We start from the raw sequence: 20,523 nt of genomic DNA, 5'->3' as shown, positions 1-20,523 counted from the left end.
CCTTCTCTCCTCTCTAGCTCTATTTGTGTAGATCATGTACTTAAATTATCAACCTTCCATCTCCTATTGTGCTTGCCCTATGAATACCTGATCCCTTTCCCGGGAGATAACTTCTTTACTTGAGGTGTTATTTCCTCCTCCTCTTGCAAGTCTTGAGTTGATGGATCGTGGGTTGAATTGGTCTCCATGGATGGAAGTTTCTTCATTATGCCATTGTACTAGTTCTTTATATTTTCATCTTCTAGTATACACATTAATGAATACCCCATGTTATGTTCGACCCTTTGACAATGTTGCCTGACAATTTTCCTGGGATCATATGCATGGAAGTCCTTGGTGGCGCAGTGTAGGAGTTTCAACTCGTCAATATTGGCTGCTAATGCCTTGGGACTGTGTATTTCATATAATAAAAATCTCAATGGAAAGATAGTCCAAGGGGATTCTCCTCGAAAGATTCCATCCATGAGATATGAAGAAATGTATAATTTTGGAGCTTGATTTTCATGTAAAGATGCTTTAGCCTACCCCACATGTCACTTTAATTAATATGATAACATATCTACCCAATTGAATGTTTTGCCATGTGTCACAACTATTTTGAGAATATATCTTGAATTCTCTTGGAATATCTCATCGTTCTTAAGCCCAAACATTGACAATACATCACCATCAAATACTAATATACATCTTTTAAGATCTTTGTCAGATAAATTGTTGATGGGCGATGTCGAAACTTGGTAGGCTCTCGATAACATTGTTTGATATCATCATTCATGTCAAGGGTATCCCACTTTGTGTATAATTTTTCATTTTCATACTCATTGGGCTTGAGCATCTTATGGTATGTCTGCATATCCTCACCATAATAGGTGGCAAGGTGATTGCCACTCTCACTGTGAAGCACAAAGTGAGATTCATCCATGTATGTGTTGATCCATTCAATAGCTTCAGTGCATTACATGACAAGGAATTTGCATGTGATCCAATGTATCATGGACTTCTTATTGTTGATATATGCATGAACATCGTCTAAGTCCTCTGAAAACTTCTCCTACATGAATATGTTGTAGATATTTCTCCAGGTAGCCTCTATCGTCTTGTCAATAAAACACTGAGTGTCCACATATATAGGAACATTGGGCTTTGCAACTTCAATCGGATGACCAATGTTTGCTTTTGAAAGTTCTTTCGATGTTACTCTATGAAGTGGCATGTCTCCAACAGATGACAACACAGTGGTGACACTTGTAGCACGGTCACTTGTTTGTGGAATCACACTCATAGCAAAAAGATCATCTTAAAACAATTAACTATGTAGAAAAACTTGTAAATCACATTCAAAGAGTCATCACATATGATAGATCACAAAAAATAGTGAACGATAGCTAAAAATAACTTGCATGCAAGCAAAATACACATGCAAACTAGGAGGGCACACTTTAAAGTACAAAGGGTGATCATATGCTCAAGAAAGAGGTAAAAATCAGTTAGGGTGCATTGTAGCACCCTAAAGAGTCGAAGGAAGAGTCTTTCAGACCTTCTCTATGTGCCCATGTGCCTTGGGAGACAAGGAGGGCGCACTGTCACACTCTAAAAGGACAAAGGATGGAGAAAATATAGCTTCAAGTCTTCAAAGTGCGCCTATGTTCTCAAGGCAAGGAGGGCACATTGTCGCGTGATGAAGGGCTGAATGATGAGGCTTTGTGCCTTCATGATGCACCCATGCGCCCTAAGGAAAATAGGAGGCATTGTAGCACTTCGAAGGGTCAAAAGGAAAATCTTCGTTCCTTCATGATCTGCCCTTGCGCTCAGGAAGAAAATTGAGTTCAACAGGGCACAATTTTCAAGGCTAAAGGATCCTCGAGCTCAGGAAGTGTGCTCTACCTATAAAGAGCTTAGAAACAATTTTAAACGGGATAATTTAATGATAATATGAGGATAAGAATGATCTGTAAGGATTTATAGTTGTTGTTGCATGCATGGTGGAAGATGTAGGGTTTCAAGAATGTGAGGAGTTACTTGCATGCAACATTGATGAACACTTACAAGATGAAGATTCGGCTAAAATGCTAGAAAAAAAATTCAAAACAAGATATTGACAGCAAACAAAGCAATATTTGATGGTTGAATCATGAAAAATGATAAAATATTGAGCATGCAACTTACTCGCTGCATTGGTTGATAAAGGGCTTCTTGATTCTCTAGTTGAAAGCTCAACTCAGATGAAATGATGATTGAAAGAATGATTAACTAAGTTTATTTAAAGAAATTAACATGCAAAATTGGTTCATGCATGAGTGCCACTTGTCATCGCATGAAGAATCAGTTAAGGAGGAGTTAAGGCGATTCCTATTTTCTAGGAGTGTGCCCTCATGCAACAAGTTGGCTCATGCATGCAACTGGATAGGGTTCATGTCTTCGACATGAAGGAGTTCACCCAGGTAGGGCACACTTTCTCACCCTGAATGAATGCGCCCAGGTAGGGCGCACTTCCTCAGCCCGAAGGAGTGCACACACCTAAAGTGTAAGCCTTCATCAACTCAAAGTGAGATTTTTCTTTTGTGAGATAGTTTCTTGCTTTTTCCACTTTTGTGTGCTTTTTTGAGTGTGTGCATGGCTAGAAGGAAACTTTCTAACTCAAGAAAGATCATGAGTTCACCTAACCTCAAACTTACTAACTTGAATGCTTCTAATGACTAAGTGACAATGATTGAAACAAATTGACTTAGGAGGATGTGACACTAGGATAAAACAGTCGAGTAACAAATCAAACCACATGAAAACACATTGGGGCTTGAAACGATAGTTAGCTTAGGTTCCAAAATTGACATGGGCAAAAATTTTGGAGGGTCGTTGTTCCAATGACAACATTGGCAACACACCAATAGAACCCCAACTTCTCTAAAATTATTTCATTGTAAGCGCAAAGTCTCATTCCTCCAAGAAGTATTGATTCAATCAATGAGTTACCTTCATATCCCCACTCTACTCGGTTAAAGATATAGTCTTCCCTATTCCATTACTAGGTGTAGCATAACATAAATATAACAAGCTATATTAATATCATGTCAATGTAAGTAAGGGTAATAGAGTACGGGAAAATAAAAAAACAATCAGAGTGTAAGTTTTACACCACTAACATTGGTCCGCTGCCAACAGGCCTGGGAAGTTCCCTAATGGATTTTCTTTAGGAACAAAAACGTTGTTTCATTGCTAGCAAGCCTGGACAGTACCCCAATGAAGTTGCTTACTTCACCTCCCTATGCAGGAATCCTTTCTCTTCTTTCACCTTTTTATTTTTCTTTTATTTCATAGGACTGTGCATAGGAACTTATTATTTTTCATGGGCGGAAGAGGGATCTTGACTTATTGAGAGCAGAAGAGGTTGTTCCTTCAAAGACAAGTTTTATACCTTTGATGCTTTAATTGCTAAAATTTTTCCCCTTATCTTATTCTACACAGATAGATAAGCAAGAACACACCATTCTTAATAGGAGAAAGTGTGGGAATAAGAATCCTAAATAGGTACATGTTTCATGGTTTGCTTATAGCTTCCCAGTTGAAGGATCGTATTTTCCATTGGAAAATCACTGACTTGAAAGATGTAAACCAAATCAAGGAAGAGGGTGACAGATAATCCAATGGTTGCATGCTACTACAACTTTCCTTGTACAAAATATTAGCCACATCATCTCGAATCTCAAAACCAACTTATTCAAGGACAGATGAAACTAAAAAATAAAATCACAACATGAAAAAAAATAGCAGTTCAACGCATCTAACTACATGCAACCTAACCTAGCCTAAACTAAACAATTCAAGGCCAGATCATGTAAAGTGGAACTTCCAATGCAACCATGAAATTTTCTCCCAATCATTAAATCAAAGGATGTGATCGTGTAAAGCAAAAAAAAAAGTGCAGTGGAAAAAGAGGAACTATGCAAACATCTACATTGACTGATGAAAACAAGAAGTGAAACCACAACAGTGTATTACACTCGATTGCTCTACCAAACGAGGGACTTCACAACAACAATAATTGTTGGGCCTGTGACCATATATGATTTGACAATGAGCGTACAATTGCAGGCCATGAGATATGGGCCCAGAATGAAAATATTATTTTAATGAATTCCCAACAAGGTCATGGACACAACCTTTAGGGAAAAACACACAAGAAAGACTGTACATTGAAAAATCCAGTCATAGGCAGTATTCTCACAAGGTTGAACACAATATAAGTTTTCGTGTGTGTAAGATTCTTTGATGGGTGATGAAAAAGATTCATTAAGATTCTTCTTTGTTTCTACATTACAGATTTGAAATTTTCTTGAAATGGAATGAAGTGATGGAAGCTCAACAATAAAATTAAATTTCCTTCCCTTAGGATCGAAAATTTTTATGTAAATAAAAGAAGCATCCCTCATGAAGGCACCATCATCCCATGTGATAAAATCCATGAAAATTTTGTGCAGGGAAATAAAGAACTGACTGAAATCACAAATATTTCCACGGTGATAGGGACCCAACATAACCATCAGCCTTAGTTGAAGTTCCCTACTCACCTAACTAGACTCTAAATTCTGTGAAAACACAGTCAGTTTTTATCAATAAAGGATTCAATATATAAACCATGAGATTTAACAGAAGGTAGATGTTCAAGACTAGTGAAAAATTCTTCAATGGTAAGCATATCATCTTCTTTACTGAAAGGAGACATACATGAAAGAAAATATTTGATAATTGTATCAGACTCCTTTTGAAACTCAGACAAATCCAAATATTCATGTGGGAACAAAGATTCATCTAGATTACTTGAATGACCATGACCATATAATTCAGAAAGAAGAAAATCACCGAGGCCATGATCATCCAAGGGTTCATCATTGATTAATGGGTGGAAGATTGACAAGGGGAATATCAAGATTTGAATATGGTTGATTGATGAGGTCAAATGAATCACCATTAGATGAGAGATGTGAGAGAAATATAATTTCTTCATTCAGAAGATGATATTCCGATTCAATACTTGGTTTAGGTCCAACATACGAAACATCAAAGGGAGGAGGACATGGGACAAAGAGAATATCTGATTCTTCCTTCGAATGTTGAAATTCATCTTGATCAAGAGGATCTAATTCGAAAGAATTTCTTGACATCTGGATTAAGAATTGAAATTTCTCGTCCATGAACTACCAATCAACGCCCTCATCTAGAAACTGATAACAAAGTTAAAGGAATTAATCAATGAAATGCTCAAGAGATTCATTCAATTCCATTCTAAGTTGATCAATTTCATCAATAACATCCTGATATTCATATTTGTCAAAAACTCAATAAAGTTCGTTAACCAAGTGATCAAAATATGTGATAGAAACATTGGGTAGAGAAAAACACCATTGCTTCACACGACCATCCAATATAAGTTTAAACAATAATGCAAGGATTTATTTTGAATAAACACCATTCAAGAGGCAAAATTAAACAAATTCAATAGCATAACAAAGGTTGGTTATTGTACCCTTACCAACGAATCTAAATCGCGACATGTCATGTAAAAACTCCACGAGGATTGAAAGATCTAAAGCTTTTGAAAAACAAATTGGGATAATTTGGGATGAAGCCATTGAAGGTAAGAGATTCAAACAGACTTCACAGGCTCATCTTGTCGTCTGGCCCTCCTTCTAGAACCAAAAACATTGATGGTGCTAGGTTCTACCAACATTGTAAGGGGATCTCCCCGATGTGAAGTCCTAATTAGCCTCACAATCAGGGAAAATTTTAAGAACCCCCCCTAAATTTATAAATATAATAAATGGGCGAATCTCCATGGTATATAGGAAAAATGGAAGGCGATTTTATCAATAATATAATATGTATATATAATTTTTTGGCGAATCTCTCACCAGGCATGGCGAATATTTTACTCAATTATAAAATCTTGTAAGATCTTGGCGAGTCTTTCACTAAATAATAAAACTTTGTAAAATCCTAGTGAATCTTAGCATAGGCTACATGCTGGTTTAATTCCCCCATTTAAATAGGCTACATTCCAGGTGAATACCATGGGTCAATACCATGTGCCATTTTGGTGAATACCATGGGTCAATACCATGTGCCGTTTTTATTTTTATTAATTCTAACTTTGTAAAATCCTAGTGAATCTTAGCATAGGCTACATGCTGGTTTAATTCCCCCATTTAAATAGGCTACATTCCAGGTGAATACCATGGGTCAATACCATGTGCCATTTTGGTGAATACCATGGGTCAATACCATGTGCCATTTTTATTTTTATTAATTCTAATATTAGGGTTAATAATGGTTTTTTGCATGGTATTAATAACAATCTAGTCCATGGTATTTGTCCCATAGTATTTTGGCCGTAGGTTTCACCTAAATAGAACCCATTTTTTGAGTGTTCATAAATATAAGGTGACTTATGGAGTAAATATAAAAAAATGTTTTATTTGTTTACCATACCTCTCGTTTATTTATATTTTTATTAATTTACCATACCTCTTTTACAAATATGGTATTTGGCCCATAGGATTCACTTAAATAAAACCTCTTTCTTGAGCCTTCATAAATAGAACGAGGGTTATGGACTAAATATAAAAAGAGGTTTTATTTATTTACGATACGTCTAGTTTATTTATATTTTTATTTATTTACCATACCTTTTGAGTAAGTATAAAACGATGTTTTATTTATTTAGCATACCTCCACTTTACTTATATTTTTATTTGTTTACACCTTTACATGTATATAAGGTGACTTATGGAGTAAATATAAAAAATGTTTTATTTATTTACCATACCTCTCATTTATTTATATTTTTATTAATTTACCATACCTCTTTTATAAATATGGTATTTGGCCCATAGGATTCACTTAAATAAAACCTATTCTTGAAAATGGGCGAATGGATTCACTTAAATAAAACCTATTCTTGAAAATGGGCGAATGGAAGGTTGTAAGTCCTAATTTCAAGGGCTAAATTTACCTTTTTTACCCTATCCCTTAAAATAAGGTGGGCTATTTGAGGTGATTTGTAAAAATTTACTATGATACAAAATATTCGCCCACTAAAAATTTAAAACCCCTTAATTTCGCCAAAGGGCGAACATTCGCCCCTAAAATTATCCTTGCTCACAATGTCTGGTGTAGGAGTCCCATCCGTTCATACGACCCGACCACCATTGGAATGGTAAGAAATGCATTGATTACTATCGAACATAAGAGAACAAAACGCCTCTTTGGGTCAGCAAGAGTGTGAGATTTGTGAGACTCCCAATTTAAGTTGTATGAGGGAGACTTACACGGCTGGAGAGAGAAATAACTCCCTAGTTAAAAAAGTAATAGTACTATCCTAAAGGGGGACCTGGGGATAAAGAGAAAGAGTTGTTGAGTACCTGTAGATTAAACATAGTTACCGCTGAAACGGAAACTATTACCTCAAAACGGGTACTCGAACCCAAAAACCCCAAAAAAAGCATGAAAACACAACCCAAAAATGAAAATTGTTTATGCCAGAATGATGTTTTTTTAGGGTAAATTTTCAACATTTTTTTTAAATGGAAGTAAAAACCTTTTTTTTTTAAATGGATGAAAAAAACACCCTTAAAAACAATTGTTTATTCTGGAATAACAAAAACAAATCAGGTTACAATTTTGACATTTTTTAGCAATGGAATTAAAGAGAAAATATACTGACTCTGAAAATCTGTGAAATTTCAACAATTCTCGGACATGATGTTAAAGATAAAATATCATGTCTCGAATCTTGATAATTCCAACTATTTTCATCCATGTTGTTAAAGATAAAATATCTTGACTCTAAAAGACCTTGAAATTGTAATTGTTTTTTACCATAGCATTAAAGATAAAATATCATGACTTAGAAAAACATTTAAATCTTGACAATTTTTCAACCATGCAATTAAAACCAAAGATTACAACTACAAAAAAACTCAAGTTTTCAAAATATTTCAAGCATGACATTATGAAAAAAAAATTATGACAAAAAGCTTTAAAAATGAACACCCAAGAGTAATTTATTTTTTAAATGCAAACTATATAGCAATTTTAAAATCTTAGCCTAAGGCAACTCGATACATTGCAACAAAAATTTATAAATCAGCCATCAAATTGACACGCGGTGTAGGTGAACTCGACTAGTTGTAATGAAAACTTAAATACCAACCATGAAATTAATACATTGTGGGGGCAGACTCAATTCATTATAATGAAAAGTTTAAAATCAACTATCAATTTCCCATAATGGGATCAAGTTGTTAGACGAGCATCAATACAGACCCTATAGAGAAAAAATGAAAATAAAACCGAAATAAAAAAATAAATGTATAAAGAAATAAAAATTAGAAATACAAAGGAAAACAAAAAATTCAAATATTGAAAAAAAAATAAAAACAATTAAAAAACACAAAATTTAATACAAAAGATTTTTTTTAAATATTGATAAAAAGAAAAAACAATGAAAAAACACAAAAAAAATAATAGAAAACAAAACAAAAACTCAAATATTGAAAAAAACACAAAAAATAATACGAAATATATATATATATATATATATATATATATATATATATATATATATATATATATATATATAGAATTTAAAAAAAAAAAAAAGTAAAAAACAAAACAAAAAATAATACAAAAACACCCAAAAATCAAATCTAGAAAACAAACAAACAAACAAAAAAAAATAAAAAATAAAAAAAATAAAAATAAATAAATAAATAATAACAAGAAATAAAGCATAAAAAAAACTTTAAAACATGACAAAACAATTTTTAAAAACAAAAAAACCTTTAGAAAATGTAAAAAATAACATAAAATTTTAGAAAATGTAAAAAATAACATAAAATTAACTTATAAATATAAAAAATTAGATAAAAAATTAAAAAAATTAAAAGTATCATAAAATAAGTTTAAAAAAACAAAAAAATAAACATAATTTAACAAAAAAAAATAAAAATAAAAACATTTTTTTAAATAAAAAAATATACCTAACTAAAAAATTAAATTGAATTAAAAAACAAAAAAAAAACAAAATTAAATAAAGAATAATTAAAAAAAAAAAATCAAAACAAAATAATTAAAAATTAAAATAAAAAGCAATTAAAACAAAAATAAAACCATTAACAAAATTAAAATCAAAAAAATCAAACTAAAACAATAAAAAAATAACTAAATTTAAAATTTAAAAAAATAATAATAATAAAAGAAAATTAAAGAAAAAAATCGGTCACCCCCCGAGCGGGGAGGCGCATGCAGCCCGCCTCCCTCCCCGCACCCATGGCCAACCCTGCCCAAGGGGTGGCAGGCCGATTCCCATGGGGATGGGGATAACATGGGCCTTTTCCTTCAATCATTATGCCTATACAAAACTTCAATGCTTGCACCAACATACCATTGATTTTTTAGGGAGTTAGATGGGGAAAAGTAAATGAAGTGGGTGTGGATTTTTGGAAATCACATACACAACTAACTCCACTTACACAACCAACTCGTCCTCCTTAGACCTTTGGATCTGTTTCCACCCCTCCAACTCAACCATTTGTATTTTTCTCATTTACATTATTTATAGCAACAATTTCACATATTGATATTTACATGAGGGTAACAAAAAGGGATACTATAGACCCACCCCCTTAAACAAACATCGCCCTCAATGTTCTATAAGAAGAACAAAAATTATAATTGTGGGCTTTATATATACATATCTCTTTACATTCATTTACACAATAAACAAAAATGGATAAGATACCCTCATTTGATCAGTCATTTCTCGTGTGGCTTCATCTAGTCTAAAGTGCTTCGATTGCACCTTGACCTGCTCTATTACTCTATTCTGAAGCATGGTGTGCCTTTGATCCAAAATGCATTGTGGTTCTAGTTGGAATTACCCCTTAGATTCCACATGTATCATAGACTAATAAACAATATGATTAGCATCATGTAGATACTTCTCAAGTAAAGAAATGTGGAAAATATCATGTACTTTCACTGTGGGTGGCAAGACTATTCTATAAGCCATTGTCCCCACTCTTTCCAAGATATATAATGGTCTAAAAAAACATGGTGCCAAATTAGAACAAGATCCTATTCTTATTGAACTTTGGTCTGATGTAGAGACACATTGTCTCTCCCACTTGGAATTCCTTTTGTATTCTCTGTCAGTCCACGTAACTATTTTTCTTGTCTTGGGATACTTTAAAATTTTGGTAGATAGTTATTATTTCTTGCTCCATTTATTTTAGCATATCAGGTCCAAGAACCACCTTATTTATTAGATCACCCCATTTTGTAGGTATGTTACCTTTTTTTCCATATAAAGCTTCAAAAGGACTCATCTTAAGTGAGTCTTGATATCCATTGTTGTAGGAAAATTCAAATAAGGGTAGGAACTCTTCCCAGCTCTTTGACTAATGCATGGCATACATCCTCAACATGTATTTTGGGACTATATTAACTATTTAAGTTCTCCTATATGTTTATGGATTATACCCTATGTTAAATGCTAATTTTCTTCCAAATCCCACAAAAAAATCATTCCAAAAGTTTGAAGTGAATTTGGCATCCCAATTTGAAATGATCTTCTTGGGTATTTCGTGTGTAATCTAAACATTTCCTTCATGAAAATTTAAGCAATGTTAATTGCCTTGTAGGTGGATTTGATAGCTATGAAATGAGATAACTTGCTCAACTTTTCCACCACCACCATTATAGCATCGGTGTCCTTCACAGTATTGTGGTGAAGTCCATAGAGATTTCCAGAATTAGAATTCGTTGTAATAATCATATTGGATGCCTACACTCCACTTTAACTTGTTGAAATTCTAGGAACTTGAAAATATAATGATTAAATTATATGTTCATGTCAAGCCAATAATACATTCTCTTCATGGCTATTATCAATTTTTGATAACTAAGATGACCTAAATAAGGTCTTTTGTGAAATTCGCCCATGATGAGCTTCTTCAAGTCGCCCATGCAAATCACATAACACTTATTCTTAAATTTCAACATATCAACATTAGTGAGTGAGTAGTTCTTCCTCAATGGTCCTTTTGACTCTTGCTACAAGTGCTCCTTCACATGTTGATAATTATCATCTTGAAGTAGTGCATCCTTGATCCTTTCTTTGATACCAACTTCAAAAATGTTTATTGTTGCCATATGTGCCACTGGAAAACTTCTTCAACCCTGCCCGGGGGGTGGCCGCTTGCGCGGGCAAGTAGGCGGGCTGCATGCAGCCGCCTCCCCGCCTACTCCCTCGGCCAACCTCACCGATGGGTGGCTGGAATTTTTTTATTAATTTCTTTTCTTTTTCTTTTTTTATTTTTTAACTTTTGTCTTTTAATTTTTTTTGTTTTAAATTTTTATTTTTAAATTTTTTTGTTTTATTATTATTATTTTTTTAATTGTTTGGTTTTGATTTGTTGTTCTTTTTTTTTTATCTTTTTTTTTTCATTTTTTTCATTTTTCTTTAATTTTTTTATTTTAATTTTATAATTTTTATGATTTTTTTAGTTTTTTAATTTATTTATTTTTTAATTTAAATATTTTATTTATTTATTTTTTTCAATTTTTTTTTTTTTATAATTTTGTTTAGGTATTCTTTTTAACTATTATTATGTGGTTATATTTTTTTTTTTAACTTAAAAAAATCGGTATGGATGTATTTTTTTTTTTTTATTAATATTCAAATTTTTTCTTTAAATTTTATGCTTTTTGAAATATTTTCTTTTTTTAATTTATTTTTGAATATTTTTGTTTAATTTTTTTTTTCATCAGTTTTATTTTGTTTATTTTTTTCATTTTTATGGGTGTTTTTTTAGTTTTTTATATATATTTTTTATTATTTGAGTTTTTTGGTCACATTTTTTATTTTTATTTTTATGTTTTATTACCAACATGAAAATCACAAACATTTAAAAAAATATCCACACTTAATACATTAGAAAATTTAAAGTGTAAAAAATAAGCCCTCTAAACAAAAAGGGTTGATGTTGCATCAACCATTTTCAAAATCAAGATGAAAATCACTAACATTTAAAAAAAGTGTTCATACTTGCTACATAATATATATATATATATTAAAGTGTCAAAAATAAACTCTTTAAAAAAATGTGTTGTCAAAAATAAACTCTTTAAAAAAATGTGTTGATGATGCATCAGAGCTTTTCAAAATCAGGATGAAAATCACTAACATTTCAAAAAAATGTTAATACTTGATACATTAGAAAATTTAAAGTGCTAAAAATATGCTAAAAAAATGTACTCTGGCATCACCACTTTTCAAAATCGGGTAATTTTTTTCTACCTCAAAAAAATGAGTACCAGTTCATTTTCTCGTTTGATCGGCAACTATGTTATTAGTCCACATAGTAAGAAACAATCATTAAAACATAACAACATTTATTCAATAATAGGCATAGCTAAGCAACAAAATAGTTCATTAACTTAGTATGTGAATAAAGAAACATATACCATACACATGACCAGAATAGTCTAACTACATCTATGATACATGTATGAAGGAATATCGACTCATTGAGCTTTTGATTATAAGTGCAAGATCCCAAGTACATTGTTACATGAGTGAATCACTGTATCCAATAGTGGAAGATGAAGCCACAACTTGCTTCTCCAAAGAATAATCTATCTCCTATGTAGTACAAGAGAAGCCAAGGCTAGGCCTCCAAAAGCCTGGCAAAAATCCCTTTGTTTGAGTTATGAGGAGCTATTTATAACAAACACAATGACTTTTGAGCTTCCTCATGACTCTTGAGTTCCTATGACTATTCATATTCTAATATGACTCATTACATTCCAATGTGTGGCTTTTCATATTCCACATGTGTCCCTTGGACTTCATTACACAACATTTATCACATAAGACAATTTATAAATGAGACAGTGGCCTAATAAGACAAAATTGCTAAAGGAAAAAAACTCATCAAATGGATAGATCATTTGCTTCTTCATGGAGTTCATTTGTGATGTAAGTGTGCCATGCTCTGAACTCCTTTGCAATGGCTTCGACCCGGATTCGAAAATCCCCTTTATAACGCGCCCTCACGTCCAATGTCTTTGTCACTATGTTCTTGGAGCTTGATTACACATTATTCCACATCCATGAAAGCTTCATGTGCACTTTGACTGGTGCAAAGGCATACTACTAAATAATGTCCTTGGTTACCTCCAAGTTTTCTTGTTCTATTAATTTCTTGATTTTTTCAATGTAATCCTCGATCTCCTGAAAGATTACTTCACTACCTCTGATTGATGCAAGAGATCCAATGGCGGGCATCTTGTGCTTCTATTTAAGAGACTCAAACCCATTATGCAGTCAGTTATAGGCAACCATGGTATTAACTGAGTTTGGTCCAAGATGCAAGTAGTTTTGTTGGTGGAGTATCAACTGCACTCTGTCAATTTTTGTGGTAATCTTATCCTTCCTTTCCAAGTGTTTTGAAGCATTTGGATATTTGGCAATCCACTCTTTCATCTGGCCAACTACTTTGGTTGTTGTCTTTAGGAGTTTCACCTCTTCATGTGTGTTCTTCTGAATGCCAATGAGAAGAGCCGTGACCTGTTGCATACGTGTCATCTTGTTGTATAGTCATTCCACAGTGTCCTCCATTGATCCTAATTCATCTAACATGGTTGACTTCCATTCTATGGTATTGGAGCTCTGTGATGATAGTCATTGGCTCTTTGCTACAAGATGTTCTACTTGTTTCTTCATCGCAGCAAGTTCTCTTCTCAACCTGGCATTATGATCCACGTGGCTCTAGAGACACACATAGGACAAAGAGGGCTTATGGAACCTCGAAAATCAAAGAGATCGGAATGCTTTCAAACCAAGACCAAAGCGTAGATCTTGTTGCCCTAATCGCAGCGGTGTGAATGGTTCATCAATCCGAGCTCGTATGAGGGAGAATGAGCTAGTCAAAGTTTTGGTCAAAGTTGGACTCTGGGCCAGGTTTAAGTGTCCTACAATTTGACTGACCCTGGGGCATGAAATCTAGCTCCCAAAAGTAGGCGAAATTGTGGCCTCATTAAATTACCCAATAACCCTTAATTTCGAAATATTTTAAAATGACTATTAATGTTATAAAATCAAAAAATATATATAAGTGAGGTGGTGGGCCACCACCCCTGCCACCCCCAACCATATTACAAAAAAATCGAAATTTTTATGGGCCAATGGGCCATGACCCCTACCAACCCTCCCTCAACCACCAAAAATCAAATTTAAATTATGGATTGGTGGTCATGACCCCGTTGAACCCTCCAGGCACCATATCATATGCTCCACATTAATATTATATATTTGGGTAGTGGGTGGGCCACCTCTGGTGGACCTAGCCCACGCCTCACCTATTAAAAATTACCATAAACTAAGGGTGGCAGGGCACAAACCCACCCAGACGGTGTGGCCAGCCCGCCTCCCAGGCACCCTCACCAACCTCATACCATTTAATGCGCCAACAACACAAATGCGCCCCCCATCTAATACCATGTACTGCGGGAGTTAAGGGGCAGGTTGCCCAATGCGAACCCAACCCCCACAAAAAAATGCATATGTGCTTTAAAAAAAAAAAAAAAAACTAACTATGTTTTAAATGGAGGGGTCGGGATTTGACCACCCGACCTCCTCCCTGTAACTCGAACATGCATACCAATCCACCCAAACGGGCTTTTTGAAAAACTCCACCCATAAATATATTAAAACCCATCATTTGTTCAAGTGCGCCCAACATGGAGGAACCAGGAGCATGCACTTGGATCGAGGACTTTTTAATTAATTTTTAATACAGGGTGGAACCATGAACCTGAGAAAAACACATGTGGAACCATGATTGAGCAAAATTCTCAGGAGGGTGGAATTTTTGCGGTATCCAAACTGGACAAATTTTATGTCGATCTTACACCTCTCAGCGACACAAACCCGATGGCGGAGTCAGTTTCCTGATCTAAGAAGCAGATTTACAAAGGACCTAGAGGAGGGAATCTTTGAGGAATCTAGGGGGAATCTAAAAGATTCCTTGAGCCCCATATTTTCATTTTCTCATAATTTAGAAATTTGGCAGTTGATTTTGCACTATTCGACGCCACAAACCTGATGGTGTATTCAGATTTTCCATTTGCTCATTCTATTTTTCAACCACTTTTCAAAGTGGAGTGCAAGTGTCAGCATTCATGTGCGAGCAATCATTTCCATGCAATTCGATGCAGCGAGATTGATGGTACGACCAACTTCAGCAATTTGACATCCTCTTCTTCAGATGACCTCAGAATGTGAGGTATATGCATTTATTTTTGCTATGTCTTGTGCTGCACAAATCCCTGTTTGATGTTTGATGTGGGATCTTGTTTCCTTACTTGTTTCATGATTTCTGCTTGATGTGATGCGGAATCATCTGTGTGATGTACTTGTTGTCATGATTCGTCATGTTTTGTTTGATATCTCTTTATTTTATGTTAATGGGATACTCATGTGTCGTCATGGATGATTGCATTGAGATCCCTTTTATGCCATATTAACGGGATATTCATTATCGTCATGCATGAGTTTGTTTCACACTAATAGGAGTCCTTTTTGAATGAGAGTTCCTGTAGCGGAATATCTTTGCAGCCACTCCTACGTGAGGGCATTTTCCTTGTATGATAGTGATGTCACCTCTTATGTACATCATCAGTATCGACAACACTTAATTGAATGGCCTACATCATCTTGACACTAGGGCTCAGAGATGTAGTCCCTCCTAGACAAACTTCGTTATCAACGTCTTGTTATTTTATGTTGTTGATGATTGTCATGTGTCTTCTTATTTATAGCATGCACATGTATTCATTTATGTTCTTTTAAAAATGAAATTCAACACATCACCAAAGTAAAAGGTCTTGTAAGGGTCCTTTGTCACACCCGAAACGGATCAAGTGGTATCAGAGTGGTCTTTGCGTGGATGCGAATTACAAGCATGAACAATGGAATGTGTAGAAACAGAGGATGAAAAAGTGATGTACGAGACCATGCTCAAAGTTGCCAAAAGGGTGGAAATAATGTATGAAACTCTACAGAAATAGATAGAGGAAAAGGAGTGGTTGCAGCTTCAGTTGCAAACCACAAAAGAGGCCATGGAAGAACTAAAGCACAACAAGAAGAATCTTCAAACAGAAAACGTTGAATTGAAGATGATTCTACATGAAGAGAAAGAGGAAAAATGGAGTTTGCTACAAGCTAACAACGAGGCCTTGGAAAAGCTGCAATGTGCCCATGTGAGGTAAAAAGTAATTCTCTGAATTCATATATGTGTCCTGATGATGATTTCGCTATTTTTGAAAATCATACCACAGGAATTAGCTCCAAATTGTTGAGGAAAATGGGGTATGAAGGAAAAGGCTTGGGCGCTAATGGCCAAGGCATTGTCAACCCCATCAAAGTAGAATAATTACCCCGTCAGGCAGGACTTTGGTATGTTGGAAAGGAAGTTGGGGAATGCGCCGAGACAGCTAGCGAACCACCAACAACAGATGATGAGAAGCCCTCATTAGTTCTTTCCAAATTGACAGAGGAGGTAAAAGATGTTGATTTCCTTTCAGTTTCGTCTTCACATAGTATGATTTCTATTGGATATTTGGAGATCCCAATTACAGGGACAAACATGAGGCTCCTTACCAGGACGAGGCACGAGGAGGAAAAAGAACTTGGTGTTAGTAACCAAGGCATAACTCAACCATTTGAGGTTGCACAAAGACCTCAATTTGCAAGCTTGAGATACACCGAGGGATAATGCTCGAAGATGTCATATGCTTCCGAGACATCGTCGAAATCATCGAGGAAAGAGAATGATGGGGACACCTCACCATCATCCCATAGTAGTGGCCATTGCAGGGAAAGAGCTTAGGCAAGCTATCATCACCATAATGACACCAGAGACGGCAAAGAAAGGTATAACTAGTTTCAATATTCAAATGATCATTCAGTTATAATCATGTTGTTAAAGATTAACATAAATCATGGAATCGAAAAACATGTACCTTTTGTGGATTACATAACCATACATTTTCTAAGTGTTGGAAAAGAATAGCAGAACAAACAAGGAGGAGACATGAAAGACCCTCTCAACAGCAGGGAAAGAAACATGTTAGGAAAATATGGAGGAAGAAGATGTATTGCAGTCATTGCGACAGAAGTGGCCATCAAAGAGTCACTTGTTGGAGGCTCCATCCAGAGCAACGCCTTAAAGACAAAGTGTTGATGCATGAACCAGGTAAAGCAGTTGTTCAACCATCGAATGCACCACAAGGAGGCGACCCATTCACCTTGATAAGTGAAAAATGGTTTCTAGATATGTTAGCTTGCCATGGTCATTCTTTTGTAAATCATTTGTTGCATTTTAAAATGTAAAAGTGATGATGTGTTTTCCATCACTTATTAGGCAACAATGATGTCTGGTCTTATTATGTGTTGCATATTACACTCTGAAAGTGATGTTGTGTTTCCATCACTTGTCAAAGAAAAATAGTGTTTGGCCTTATATTTGTAAATCATGTGTTGCAGTGATGATGTGTTTTCCATCACTTGTTGGAGCAACAATGATATGTTGGCCTTGTTTTCGTTGCTGGGGTATTGTGTCCATCTTGATGTAAACTTGACCACCAAGTATGTGTTATAAACTTGTGGCAAGTATGTGTTGCTTGGGTCATTAGTTGGTCATGAAAGTCAAGCATGTAATTTGCAAAAACAATTTACTATAGGTAGTAGAGGTTGCAAGTGTCGACTCATCGCTTAAGGCTCCGAAGAACAAAGGTGAAGGAGATGGAAGGGGACCTTTTTCAGGATGTTTGTGATGTAGAGAAGGTACAAAGAAGTTGCAGATTATTTTTCATGCTTTTGGAGGACCAAAAGCTCCTCAATGGGGAGGATTGATCCAAGTGGCTCTAGAGACACACACAGGACAGAGGGCTTACGGAAGCTAGAAAATCAAAGTGATTAGAATGCTTTTGAACCAATACAAAAGTGTAGATCTTGTCGCCCTGATCACAACGGTGCAAGCAGTTCATCAATCCGAGCTGGTATGAGGGAGAACGAGCCAGTCAAAGTTTTGGTCAAAGTTGGACTTTGGGCCAGGTTTAAGTGTCCTACAATTTGACCAGCCTCGGAGCATGAAATCTAGCTCCCAAAAGCAGATGAAATTGTGGCCTCATTAAATTTCCAAATAACCCTTAATTTCGAAATATTTAAAAATGACTATTAATGTTATAAAATAAAAATATATATATAAGTGAGGTGGCGAGCCACCACCCCTACCACCCCAAACCATATTACAAAAAAAATCTAAATTTTTATGGGTCGACGGGCCATGACCCATGTCAGCCCTCCCTCAACCACCAAAAATCAGATTTAAATTATGGGTTGGCGACCATGACCTCGTCGAACCCTCCAGGCACCATATCATATGTTCCACATTAATATTATATATTTGTGGGGTGAGTGGTCCACCTCCGGTGGACTCAGCCCACACCCCACTTGTTAAACATTACCATAAACTGAGGGTGGCAAGGCTCAAACCCGCCCGACCGGTGCAGCCGGCCCGCCTCCCAAGCACCCTCATCAACCTCATACCATTTAATGTGCCAACAACACAAACACACCCCCCATCTAATACTATGTACTGCAAGAGTTAAGGGGCAGGCCACCCAATGTGGACCCGACCCCCACAAACAAATGCATGCGAGCTTTTTAAAAAAAACCTAACTATGTTTTAAATGGAGGGGTCAGGGTTTGACCACACGACCTCCTCCTTGTAACTCGGACATGCATACTAATCCGCCCAAACGGGATTTTTGAAAAACTCCGCCCATAAATATATTAAAACCCATCATTTGCTCAAGTGCGCCCAACATGGAGGAACCAAGAGCATGTACGTAGATCGAGGATTTTTTAATTAATTTTTAATGCAGGGTGGAACCATGAACCTGAGAAAAACACAGGCGGAACCATGATTAGACGAAATTCTTAGGAGGGTGAAATTTTTTGCAGTGTCCAAATTGGACAAATTTTATGTTGATCTTATACCTCTTAGTGACACGAACCCGATGGCGCAATCAATTTCTTGATCTAAGTAGCAGATTTGTAGAGGACCCAGATGAGGGAATCTTTGAGGAATCTAGGGGGAATTTAAAAGATTCATTGAGCCCCAGATTTTCATTTTCTCAGAATTTAGAAATTTGACAGTCAATTTGCATTATTCGATGCCACAAACCTGATGGTGCATTCTGATTTTCCATTTTCTCATTCTATTTTTCAGCCACTTTTCAAAGTGGAGTGTAGGTGTCAGCATTCATGTGCGAGCAGTCATTTCCATGCAATTCGACACAACAAGATTTATGGTACGGCCAGCTTCAATAGTTTGACATCCTCTTCTTCAGATGACCCCAGGATGTGAGGTATATGCATTTATGTTTGCTATGTATTGTGCTGCACAGATCCCAGTTTGATGTTTGATGTGGGATCTTGTTTTCTTACTTGTTTCTTGATTCCTACTTAATGTGATGCGGAATCATCTGTGTAATGTACTTGTTGTCATGATTTGTCATGTTTTGTTTGAGATCCCTTTGTCATTTTTTTGATGGGATACTCATGTTTCGCCATGTATGATTGCATTGAGATCCCTTTTATGCCATGTTGGTGGATGTTCATTATCGTCATGCATGAGTTTGTGTCATATTGATAAGAGTCATTTTTGAATGAGAGTTCCTGCAGTGGAATATCTCTTGGAGCCACTCCTGTGTTAGGGCATTTTCCTTGTATGATAGTGATGTCACCTCTTATGTACATCATCACTATTGACAACACTTAATGCAGCAACCTACACCATCTTGACACTGGGGCCTAGAGATGTAGTCCCTCCTAGACGAACTCCCTTATCAACGTCTTGTTATTTTATGTTGCTGATGATTGTCATGTGTCTTATTCTTTACAACATGCACATGTATTCACTTATGTTCTTTTAAAAATGAAATTTAACACATCACCAAATTAAAAGGCCTTAGAAGGGTCCTTTGTCACACCCGGACCTGGATCACATTCTCACTCAATGAGTATTTTTAGTTATCCTATGTCACTATATCAAATGCAACATCTATCGCCATAACCACCCTCGGATTCCTTCTAGTGTTGGAGGTGATCACCTTTTATGTTGCTACTGAGACTGGGTTCTGAGGATCATTGGGAAAGTATCTATGCCTTTGTTGCACAATCATCTTCTTTAGCTAATCAAATGTTACACTTCAAACATCCATGACTCAGTCTATCAGTGGAGGTGTAATCCCCATCTCTTTGAATGGAAGATGACCTCCTAAGAGTGGTTTTTCGCCTGAAGTATTGGGCTCATCATCCATGGGTTGGATGGTTTATTCTTCCTCTAACTTCCCCTCCTCCATCTCTTGAGTGAATTAGCCTTTGTGTTGCTCCCT

Source organism: Pinus tabuliformis, chromosome 4_1 (assembly GCF_031772625.1).
Source record: "Pinus tabuliformis cultivar Carrire ecotype Pingquan chromosome 4_1, CPIR1, whole genome shotgun sequence".
NCBI classification, from domain to species: Eukaryota; Viridiplantae; Streptophyta; class Pinopsida; order Pinales; family Pinaceae; genus Pinus; species Pinus tabuliformis.
Note: the sequence above shows the minus strand (reverse complement) of the source record.